Raw genomic sequence first — 12499 nt, 5'->3', positions numbered from 1 at the left:
AGGACCATCTTTTGGGGCCACTTTACGTGGTTGCAGGATGCATTATTGGAAAAAGTTGAGTGCCAAGTGTGCGGATGGATGCAGCAGGGTGACAACTATGCACTACGAGGCCACTTTTTGGCCTGTTCGGGGTCCGTTTGAGGTCAACTAAAAGGCCAAGTAATAACGCTAAGTGTGGGAACTGAAAAACTGGAGAGAAGACTAGAAAAAACGTGGAGAGAAAAGGACGAACAGCCGCAACTGTGTTTTTGCTGTTTTTGGAGCCTGTTTTGGCCAAAAACTGCTAATCCGAGGTTGGATTTGAGTGCTTTGACATTGTAGACTGGGGTTTTGGGCCGTTCTGGACGCGATGGCGCTGTCCATTTTGCCAAATTCCTCACTATTTTTTTACTGTTTTGGTTGTGTAAGTTTCTCCTATGAGCAAAGCTTGTGCTCCAATTTGTGATTGTATCTGTCATACTTTACCCATATTGTGTGAGCTATTTGCCCCATTGGTGTTGGCCCAAGCTCAATTGTATCTAAACATAAGAAATTCTCCTCTTTTGAGCTGAGTATTTTGGGTGTGTGTATGTGTCTCTCTGTGTGGAGTGGGTAAATGGGTAGTCTCTCTCCTCTCACTCCATCTGTGTGTTCCCTGTCTCGGCCAAGTGGGTTGTGTAATCCGAGTGGTGCCCCATAGTGTGTGTGTGTGTGTGTGTGTGTGTGTGTGTATCATCCCAAGAGTGTGTGTCGGGTCATTATAGAGGCGTTGTGTGTGCTTCCATCCCGCTCACAACGGTTAGTCTTGTAAAAAGAGAGTATATGTTTATAGCGCATTGTCGTTCCGGTTTCCGAGTGAGTCGAGTAAGAAGACATTTTGGATGTTGAATCTGAAAAAGTGTCCAAGACTTCTTCAGGAATTGTGTGCAAGGAATTTCCTTAGTTTACGCTTTCTTCGGTGGATACTCTACTGGTGGTTTCTCCAAATAGGTCTTGATTTCCTAGTACACGACCAGATCTAAGGTTCATATAGACTTATGAAGCACTGGATAGAGTACTCACCTTGGATTGACTTGTCGTCAATTTCCACTCGATTCAATTGCAACTTTCTGTCAAGTCAATAATTTTTCTATCTGCAACCTGATTCCTGTACAAAATTAATCAAGTTAGCTATTCTTCTATAAAGATAGTAGAGCTCTTGAGAACTCTCGTTGGTCTCTGTGTATCACTTCAAATCGTGCTATGGAAGTCAAAATGTGACTTTCAGATTCAGCTTTAGCAAAATCAAAGGTCTAATCTGCAACCTATAAACTGAGTGTATCTGTATCAATTTTGATCCAATTGAACCCAAAATTGTCTGTGGCCTTATATTATGCTAGTCTAACACTATATAAGCCCAAAAGTCAAAATTGAAGTCTCTGGATAGCAAAAGTAAATAATTGCGATTATTTACTTTTGTCAAGTTCTGGCACTTTTTGGATTGGTTTGCCAAGTATACAACTTGTTAAAGCCCTTGGGTAAGTTTCAACAAGTTTGGACAAACTTTGATTCGTGTATACAACTTGTTAAAGCCCCTGTTCCATGTCCGTAGACTCTGATTTCGAGAATCTGGCTTAAGTCTCACTTTTGTGGTCCAAATTTGACTTTCAGATTCAGCTTTAGCAAAATCAAAGGTCTAATCTACAACCTATAAACTGAGTGTATCTGTATCAATTTTGATCCAATTGAACCCAAAATTGTCTGTGGCCTTATATTATGCTAGTCTAACACTATATAAGCCCAAAAGTCAAAATTGAAGTCTCTGGATAGCAAAAGTAAATAATCGTGATTATTTACTTTTGTCAAGTTCTGGCACTTTTTGGATTGGTTTGGCAAGTATACAACTTGTTAAAGCCCTTGGGTAAGTTTCAACAAGTTTGGACAAACTTTGATCCGTGTATACAACTTGTTAAAGCCCCTGTTCCATGTCCGTAGACTCTGATTTCGAGAATTGGACAAACTTTGATCCGTGTATACAACTTGTTAAAGCCCCTGTTCCATGTCCGTAGACTTTGATTTCGAGAATCTGGCTTAAGTCTCACTTTTGTGGTCCAAATTTCACCAAAATTGATTTGTGGGGTCTACTTGCTGTTCTTGACCTTATGGTATACTCAAATTTCCAAAATCACCAAGTTTTGAAGCAGATGTAAATAATCACGATTATTTACTTCTGACAATTTTTTGCAAATTTTTGCCCCAACTTTGATACAGATCTGTTAAGCACCTTAAGTTAAGGTCACTAGCCAATTTTCATAAGGTTTGGATAATTTTTGGTCAAATGGTCATCAATTATCGGTTTGCAGACTAACTTTGCAATTTCAGTCACAATTTTCAATCCACTGATCCAAATCTTATCAAATTTGGTTTGTGGACTTATTACAACATGGTATAGCTATTGGTAAGCCAACTTGGTCAAAAAAGTTCAAAAACAGGGCATATTTAAATAATCATGATTATTTACTTTTACCAAAATTTTGCAAGTTTTTGGTCAACTAAGCATGTACACATGTTTACCACATCAATATAAGCCTATGGATCAATTTTCAACAAGTTTGGATAAAAGTTTACTCTATTTACAAGCAAGATTCAAAAAGTCAGTACAGACTTTAGTTTTTACCCAGTTTTTTGCCAATTTAGTGATCCAAATCTTTTGGGCCTTTACAAAAGTTGTTTGTACACATGCAATGAGTCAATGGTATGAACCTTGGCCAATTTAGAGCAAAAAGTTAATAATCGTGATTATTAACTTGAGGCTTGAAATGAGCACTTTTTTGCAATTTTCTCAAAGACAGTCTTTTTATGATGTTTTTTAAGCCTATAAATCAAGTCAAAACTTAATTTGGCCTAAAAATACCAAGAAAAAGTAAATAATCTGAGTTTTCGTCAACTTCTTGAAATTTTTACCTCGAAGTGTCTTTGAGCTTACCCATTGGTTCGGACACTCTTAGGCTTACTTTCTAATCGGATTGAGTGAATTCGAGTCTTTTCAAGCTATTTCTAGCCATAGACCTGAAATTATGCAACTTTACATAACAACTCACACTTGATTCTTTCAGAGAGAGCAATGTTCTAAAATCCACCTCGAATCGTGCTTACCCTACTCCTAGTTTCTCATGCAGTGGGGTTGTGGAAAGTGTCCACAAACACTAGTTTTCTTGTTTTTTATGGTTTTTTGACCATTGGTCTTAAGACTTGTCTCGCCTTTCAATCATTCTCCAAATCCTAATCTAAATCTACAATCCTATAATCCTAAAGGTACTCAGCAAGTACGATTACTTCCAAGCTACCTCTACACAGCAAAAGGAAACAATCTTAAGCTTTGCGGTTTCTAGAAAAGAGTTTTGAACTCTAGACTAACCTAGAGGAAGTTAAAGGACAATTACACAAAACGCTCGTGTTCTCTCTAGTTTAGGTCTATTCGGTCCTCCGCAACGGCGCCAAATGTGGGACGCATGTCTAACCTCACCATCCTATCTTATTGCAATATTAGCGAGAACCACGATTAATTTGTCAAACCATGGGATGAAGCTGACTCGACTAGTGCATAGAGGCTACAAGAGGTTGTCAATCTCTCGGAAAACAACTAACAACTCGCATCTAACTCAAGCTACACTCAAGTGACTGAAATCACCAAAAGCCAGTCGCTCATCGGCAAGCAAATCACATCCGTTACAGCATCAAATGACATCCAAACGTAACGAAACTTCTAGGACAAGTTTATAAGACCTAAGCATACATGCCTATGGCCTCAAACCCCACTTTAGGTCAAGTTCCAAAATCGCAATTATTAACAGCAGTAGATTTTTGACCTAGTCGTTTTCGACCCAGAATGCATCTAAATGCTTAGCAATGATGCCCCAATACCCCGCATGTGCTTAGTTTTTGATTTAAAAGTGTAAATTCCTAGTTAAGATGAAATTAGGCCACAGGTCGACGACGCCAAAGAGCTACAAAATACTGTGAATGGCTTATGTCAATGCGTAGAGCTCTTACCTGTGGTTGCAATTCAACAAATGCAATCACAATGTGACAACCGGAGAGGGAGTAGGAAGCGCAAGAAGGAGAGAAGTGAGCGCCGTTAGCTCACGCTGTGTATTTCTTATCCAAAAACTTGTAAAAAGCTTACAAAAAATGGCTTTTATACCTTAGCCAAGGTTTTAGAGTGGACAAAACTAATAATCTGGAGTTCTACCAAAGCTGGGAATTGACTAGCTGATACAATTTTGAAGCTTGTAGTCCCGACTCATTAATTACAAAGTTTACCAAGAAAATAGGAGTAACAATATTCCCGATTTATCAAAATAATAATTGTTTTACAAGGAGAACTCCGAAAAATGATGTCCGCGTTAGCTTGCTGCTAACAATATATTACTTTGTGCTTTGGTATCCTCCAAGACCTTAGTGGCAACTCTTCTTTACCTTTGAAAATTAGTTCTCAAGCAGCCACACCCGTGGTTTAGAGTGTGTTGATTGCAAAGACTAGTGGAGAGGGTCTAGCATTGCTCGATTGATTATGGTTCTTGTTGAGCTTGCTCGTAGCTCAATAATGGTTAATCCAAAGGCAAGCCCCAAGACTCCATTATTAAGACTATATTTCCCAATGGTGTAACTCGAATTAAGTCCTTCTCAACCAAGATAATAGACAACTTACGGACCTCTCTTCTTAAGCAAGAAAAGAGAAACCAATAGCTCTGATACCAATGTAAAGAAAATGGCTTATGAACTTTGAGAATAGAGGAATTAAGATAATTAGAGTGATCATTGTCATGAGACTACTTTGAGAACATAGAGGGTGAACTTAATTAGAAACTTAACTATTATACTTAATTAACTTGGCACGAACAATACTTTTGCAAGAGAAAATTAGAGAATTTGACAATAGTTGATGACCGGATTTATGTAGAGCCGGTCCCCCCTCCAATAGGGTTTTGTATTATAGATTCTCCCATCAAGAAAGACTTGGTACAATACAATCTTTGTGTTCCTTGTGGCCTAGGTGATGCAATGAACATGGAAAGCTTCATGCATTACGAGCATAGCATAACCTTTGTAAAAGCATTAACCATCCCTGGCCTCAGTCCCAAGGCCTTACCTTCAAAGGTGGAGAGAGCTAGTGGGGAATGAGGGTAGGGAAGAGGAAGAAGAACTATTCATAGGAGAAATAAATAGCTCCTCAATTATCTTCACTCTTCTTGCTTAGCATAGCATAATAGCATAGTTATGAAGATGGAGAAGATGGCAAGCTTAAGCATTGAAGCATGGCTCTTGGTTGGATTTGCAATCCATATCCAAGAGTGTTGGTATAGGCTCTCAACTTCTCAACAAGCTTGGAGAAGAAGATGGAGCTCTTGCACTTTGCACTTCACACAATGAGAGAGAGAGTGTGTGTGTGTGTGTGTGCGCGTGCGTGTGTGTGGAAGAGTAGACCCACCAATCTAGCCCCTAGATTCCTTGGTTGACCTTCCCTTGTAGCTCATGTTGGAAGCTGATTGGACCCCTTCAAGCCTACCAAATCACATGCAGAGTGCATATCGAGCAACCATGTCAGCCTTGGAACAAGTGTCCCCCTTTCCCCCTTTGAGAGAGAGGACTTGATAAATGCAAAATAGTTAATTAAATTAGCTAAATTATCATTGGACCCCTTGAGAGGCCAACCAATAGGCTTTAGGCACCTTATGAGGGCAACATGGAGATGAACTTGACATGTGTCCCTATTGCTTCTTAAGGCAAGGCTTGACTTGTGTGAGGGTGTGTGTGTTCTCTTTCTTGCCCCTACTTTAGGGCTCACCTTCTCTCATCTAGGGATCCTTGTTGACTTTTGGAATGCCCTAAGCTCCTCAAGATTGGGGAAGGTTCCCACCTGAAGCTCAGCCCTAGCACCTCAAGCACGACAAGCACCTCAAGCACCTTAGTCAACAAGTGCTACAAGCACCTCAAGCACCTTAGTTAGCAAGCATGACAAGCACCTCAAGCACCCTAGTCATCAAGTACGACAAGCACCTCAGGCACCTTAGTCAACAAGCACGACAAGCACCTCAAGATTGCCCATGTTCCCACCTCAAGAACAACCCTAGCTTGCCTAAGGTCAAAGGACTTTTAACACTAACCTTTGGAGGTTTGTAAGGAAGGTAACCCTAAGGTATTTAAGCACCATTATCTAGCCTTTCTCTTTGAAAGACCATCTCTCATTTAGACCCCTTTAACCTTGGCCTCGTGTTGAGATAGATCCGTAAGAACATGTCTATAATCTAACCCTTGTTCCCGTTTATTCTCGCACATTAAATGTTCAATTTAATATGAGAAAATAATTTGGGTTAGTTAGATATTAGATTTAATGACACTTCACACATTCTTTGCCTCCAATTAACAAAACTACAACATGCTGATACGATAGTGATACATGGTTCCAAACCCAGTTACAAACACATTCGAACAACTGGCCCCGTTAGAGTGTCCCTCTTTACATTTAAAAAATAACATACATCTACCACACCACACCATCATTTCCACGAATGAGATAGAATTCATAACATCACTCCGCAATACATGACGTGGTCCACCAATAACCTTCATAACATTGTACCGCAGACCCTCCAGTCCAATTCCCTTACTCCTACAAACATTGAACACACCACTCACACCTCACCACCAACACACTTCTACCATTATATTCAGTGACTTCAACATCAATGCTAACTACCAAACCCTTCAATGCATTGCTATTTATAACCTTCTCTCCACACACAACATGGTACAGCATATAACCCACAACACAACAATCTACAATTCAACTTTGGACCACATTTGAACTACAAATTCCTTGCCTTGCATAACAACAGGCACTAACTTCTCATCTTTGTCAAGCCACTCCACTATTTACTTGATACTTCCACTAACCTAGGACAACACATTTCAATCCCCCCTTTTCGTGCATCTTGCCCACGCCTTCAAGATTCCTTTTGTTAGCATGGCCCCGCGATCTCTCACCTTGTTTTTTTCAATTTGGTGCAAATTTTCTTCCAAGTGGTTTTTCAAACATTATGTTTTATGTTTTTGAAATATATTATAGTCTAGTTACCCGTCTCATTTGAGACATCCACCACTCATTTGCCCAATTACAATAGGCATACCCAACCACCTCCTTCCACACTACCCTTCTCTTGAATGGAGTTATAGAGAATGCAATTAGAGAAAACATTGGACAGATCATTGTCTCCTTCAATAGTTTGCATGATTTGACCATTTACGCACTTCCTGATGTGCATGAGCAAACGAAACTTGTGACGCAGCTACATGCAAAGCTGAAGGCCAAGGAAAATATTGAGTCTTCTTTGAAGCACAAGCATATAAAAGATGTGCCAGCATGGAGTATGCTAGTCGAAGGATAGAGGGAGCTTGTCACCTTCGCAACACCACAAGTTATTATTTCTGAGGCAGCAAGTCTTGATATGAGCACCCAACCTCCAATGCTACATCTACTCCCCCTAACAGATCCATTTTTCATTTGTCGATGCCGTAGTTAGGTGAGGGTAGGTGGGTTGTAGTGAAACAGGTTGCAGTAGACCATCCTCACTTGCTAGAGTTGATCTATGCCACAAAGTGTTTCAAAATCCTTCCTCAGATATGGAACAAGGGCACTACAACATGCTCTTGAAAAAGACGCGGTGGTAGACATTTAACATCAAGGGATGATATTTTTGATGGCCATATCTTTCTATAGTCCACGCCCTACACTTATATCCAAACTCTGGAATGGTGGCCACGTCAAGCAGTGGATCCACAATTGCAACTCAGGTGGTAACAAACTTGCTATCAAAGACTACTTGAACACATGTGGCACCATTGAAAGATTCTAGATAAATATTTTGCACATCATCAATATAGTTTTGCAGACAATAAATTTTATATTACCATCACTTTCTTTACAATGATCTGCATGGTCGCAACATGATGCTACATTTTGGAGAGAAAGGTGTCTATCCGGGTATCCATGATTGGGGTTTGGCATCCACTTTTCCCACCACCAAGACATCTCCAAGGCTTACATTGCTATCACTGGAGGTCAAGGCAAAGCAGGAGAAAGACTTCCCCTGGTGGGATCCATTGGAATGCATGAAGCAAATGGATCTTGTCACTCTAATTTACACATGTTGCGTAAAGTTGCAACTCACAATCAAGACTAAGTTCTAACATCTAATTTGTTATAACTATACTTTAATCCTTAATATATGAAGGTTGGTGAATAAGCTCTCAATCAAAACTCTAAGGCTGTTAATCAAAATGCAATCCAAAAGAACATAAAATATATTGTAAACTCTATATGGAGCTTGATGAGATGATATAATGAGTGTCTTGCACATGATCCTGCAACAAGGTTGCCATGAGAGTTGCTCACTGGCCTTGAGATAGGGGAGGTTATGGCAAGGTAGAGGCTTAATCACGTAGGAGTTAAATGTGTCGAGGCTTAGGGAGTAAATCTACTACCGTTGACAAGGAGTTGGAGGATGTACCTAAGCCAAAAGAGTGATTATAACGACAAACTTTTTATTGCGAGTAAGAAGTTTAGCATGAGTCCAACCCAATGACTTTAGTGTCATTGAGGCAAGCTTCTAGTCGAAGCTTTCTCAAATTTTCCTATGAATCTAAACTTGTTGTGTTGAGGGTGTCCATGCAAAGAGAATATTTAAAGCAGTCAGGCAAGTTTGAGAACACGAAGCTAGTCTCGCCAAGGCTTTTTGAAGAAAGAGAGAGAGAGAGAGAGAGAGAGAGAGAGAGAGATAGTATTTTCCTATACACCAGCCAAGCAAACATGTAGAGGCAGAGAATAAGTCTTTGTTTTCTAAGCTCAATTGAAGATGTGCTAAGAACAAGGATTTGTACAAAAGCAATAGGAAACATGCTGGTATTTGCAATAGTGGGTTGTTGGAAAAGAATAGATAGTAAGGGAACATGCTATTGAGTATGTATGTCAAGTGTGGTGCACTTGTTAGAGGACAACCACATCGTTGGTTGTAGGATATGCCTAGCAAGGGAAGTATTGTTTTCAGTTGATGTTGAAGGGTATTGTTAGTGAGGGATTGTTGAAAAAAAAACAATGCTTGGAAATCCCTTGGTTAAGGTACATGTCAAATGTGGTGTGCTTTGCAAAGCACAAAAAGTGCTCTAGAATGTCGTCTTTTGAAACCCGTTGCTTGTTGCACGAACACAAATGTAGTAGCAAAGGGATTGACTTTTTTTTTGTGTTGAAAACATGTTAAGTTTGTTTGTTTTCATTGGATTGCTCGTCCATTTTCCAAGTGTAGTGAGGTCTAGTTTGTAGATAGCAATCCTATGCTAATTTAGTGCACATTTGTAGGTTCATAATACATGGCATGACTAAAGAGAGAAACTTGGCTTACAACAAATAGGAATCAACCAGGTGTCTCAAAGAGAAGAAAGTGAGTGAAAGGAAGCTTGTCCACAAAAGAAAGAGGCAAACTAGAAGCTTTAGCCAAAGCATGCAAGAATTGATTGACCCTGTTGTGGTTGGTTACAAATTTATGAAAGGAAAATTGGAATTTTTTTTGAAAGTGGAACCGACCAACACTCATAATCCTCAACCACAACAAAAAAATTCTCGAGATTCTCATGACAACTCGACTCAATAGGCAAGACCTCATTTGACTCAATGCCAATGAGACACCCTAGAAGGCGGATGCTTTGAATGTTCCCGGATGGGACACACTTATAAAAATTGTCCTACTAAAGGGGATACACCTCTAGAACAACAACCTGCAAAGAGAGTAGAGAGTCAAAAATGTGGTGGGACTAATTCAGGAGCCCTTGTCATTTATGGCATTGCTTTTGAAGGTTCCAATGAATTATGAACTTGGAAAGATAAATGACTTCAAGAACTTATCTTCTTTGAACCAAGAGCTACTAAAAATTTCATTCATCTAGAATTCTTGTAACAGATGGACTTTGAGTACAAACAACTCACTAGAGAACTTAAAGTTGAGCTAGCTATGGGGCACTGGTTCTACCCCTCATTGGTGCTCTTCTAGTCACCATCCAAGGGTACCATGGCAAAGAAAATTTTCACATCATTAAGTTGGGAAATTGTGATGCACTTTTGGGAATGCCTTGGCATGACAAAAACAATGCGACCGTCTAGATTTAGAGCTGCGCCATCACTTTGTAGTAGAATGAAAAGGTAGTTGTCCTTAAAGTTCAGCTGACAAAAACCAAGATGGGCAGGCAAATCATGTTGTGGCTGTAAAAAAATGGGGCACATATAAGGAGCCCTACCCCTCGGATCAACAAGGACAAAAGCGCTAGCAAGGTTCAAGCCTGCCACAGCTGGCCAAGCCGTGTCATACACACCAGCTATCATACTCACCACTATGTGCACCAAGAAGGTACAATACTAGTACGAATTCTTTTTTTTTCTTTTTTTTGTTGGTTGGGTTGGGGGGGGGGGGGGGGGGGGGGGTGTGGAACTTATCGGCCCTTTACCCTACATAACCAATAGAATTCTAAAGTGGCCTAATAGCCAATAGAAAATTTAAGAAAAGTTGGTTTATTTTTTGGATTTTTACACTAATTTTGTTTGTTTTTTAGGTGAAATTTCTCCTTTCCCCTTTGCTCTCAGCCGACATTTCTGAAATTGAAAATGACATGTTATTAAGCTGAGGCACATTTTTCCCAAACACTGTCACAGTGACACATTGGAACCTCTATAGACACCTATTCAAAAGCCAAACATGATAATTCTAGGTGGTCAAAACCAACCTCCGTAGCTATACATTGGAGCCCTTGGCTACCACAAAGGGAGTTTTATAGTATGTTATGGCTAAAAGAAAACAAGGTGAAAGTTCATTATGGCCTACATAAGGCTCTTAGAAGAATTTAATAATAAAAGCGTCTTTGTGAAAGGAAACAAGAAAGTGACATTCATTTTTTTAAACATTTGTTATCACAATAAAATATTATGTTTCTTGAAAAATTTGTAACAATAAACTATTTAGACTATAATATATTCCAAGAAAGTGATATTAAATTTTTATAACATTTTTTATCATAATAAACTATTATGTTTCTTGAAAAAAAAAAGTAACAATAAACGTTGATGGGATTTCATGACCTAAGGCTTGAAGGTGAGTTCTAGAGGTGAGAACCTTGGTTCTCAAGGATTCTGAGTAGGGAACAAAGTTTCCTAGGATAGGGTTTTGGAGATTTAGGAAGCAAAGGATTCTGACTTGCATCAAGTCTGAGATCTAGAACGCATTGACTTGCTGATGAGATTTCGACATTGGTGACTCTTCAACCAGCCATCACCCTACTCAATGCTATCTCCGAATCCTTTAGCAAAATCTCTTCTCATTGTTAATTTTCCATGCTTTGATTTTCCTCCTTATATTCACATTATCTTTCTCCTTTATTAAGCTTGTGGGCAGCCATTGAACACTGGCCCCAAATCCATTTGGCCCCAAATCCATTTGAAAGGCTAAACGCCATCAAAACATTGGGTAGCCTTTGTGGCCAAAAGCCCTAGTGCCCAAAAGAAATACCCAATGCCCTAAATACCCAAAGATTTAATTTTCCAAAATCTTATTCACATATTGGGTGGCTGATTAATTTGGTCCTCTCCCAAATGCCCAAGTGGCCACCACTTGTGATGCCTAAAAATGCCCATAGCCCGAGGTTCATATTTCTCAAAGACCCAAGACATCACATATCCCTTTGAATTGATCGTCAACCATTATTTTTTTGCAAAAATCCAAGTGGAAACAAAGCAATGTGACAAACACCCCCTATGAACCTGCACATAGTGATATGTGTCACCATATATCTCTTCTTGGTTTAGCACCGTCTTTGAATATTCATCAATCTCTTCATCACTGCCAAGCTATTGGTCCAAACTTTAGTCCTTGATCTTGATCTCTAAACCACACTTCTTGGAACGCTTAATTTGCTTCCCTAATATTGGCACCTTCATAGGTTGTAGCATTGTCACTTACATCTTTGACAATGTATCATCAAGACCATTGGATTGCCACTTTTTGTAGGGTTGTACACCATTTTTGAAGATTGTTGTCATAGACCAATACTCCATCTCCCTTTTTTATTTTTCTGGGCCTCAATCTATGCTTCTTGTCAGAACCCTCTTTATTCTTTAGCTTTGCTTTCCTTAGCTTGTCTTTGGCAACCTTGCTATATTCACTGCATTTCTCAAGCTATCAAATCCTCAATACAAGTTGATCTTCTTCTCTCAAGTATGTTACCAAAGATAGACCATTACATGTCAATTTTGCTTCTTGTAGTGGCATAACTTGTTTCTGTCCATACATCAACTCTAATGCCATATACCCTATTACTCAATTGTGTGTGGTACATTCCACCCATTAAGCATATAGTAATATTGTAGGCCAATCAACAATATGTTCGTCACATGATTTAGCCAAAGCTTTAATAATGGGTGGATGATCTCTTTCATAATTAT

The sequence above is a fragment of the Adiantum capillus-veneris genome, chromosome 10 (assembly GCF_014529385.1).
Source record: "Adiantum capillus-veneris isolate H3 chromosome 10, ASM1452938v2, whole genome shotgun sequence".
NCBI lineage: Eukaryota > Viridiplantae > Streptophyta > Polypodiopsida > Polypodiales > Pteridaceae > Adiantum > Adiantum capillus-veneris.
Note: the sequence above shows the minus strand (reverse complement) of the source record.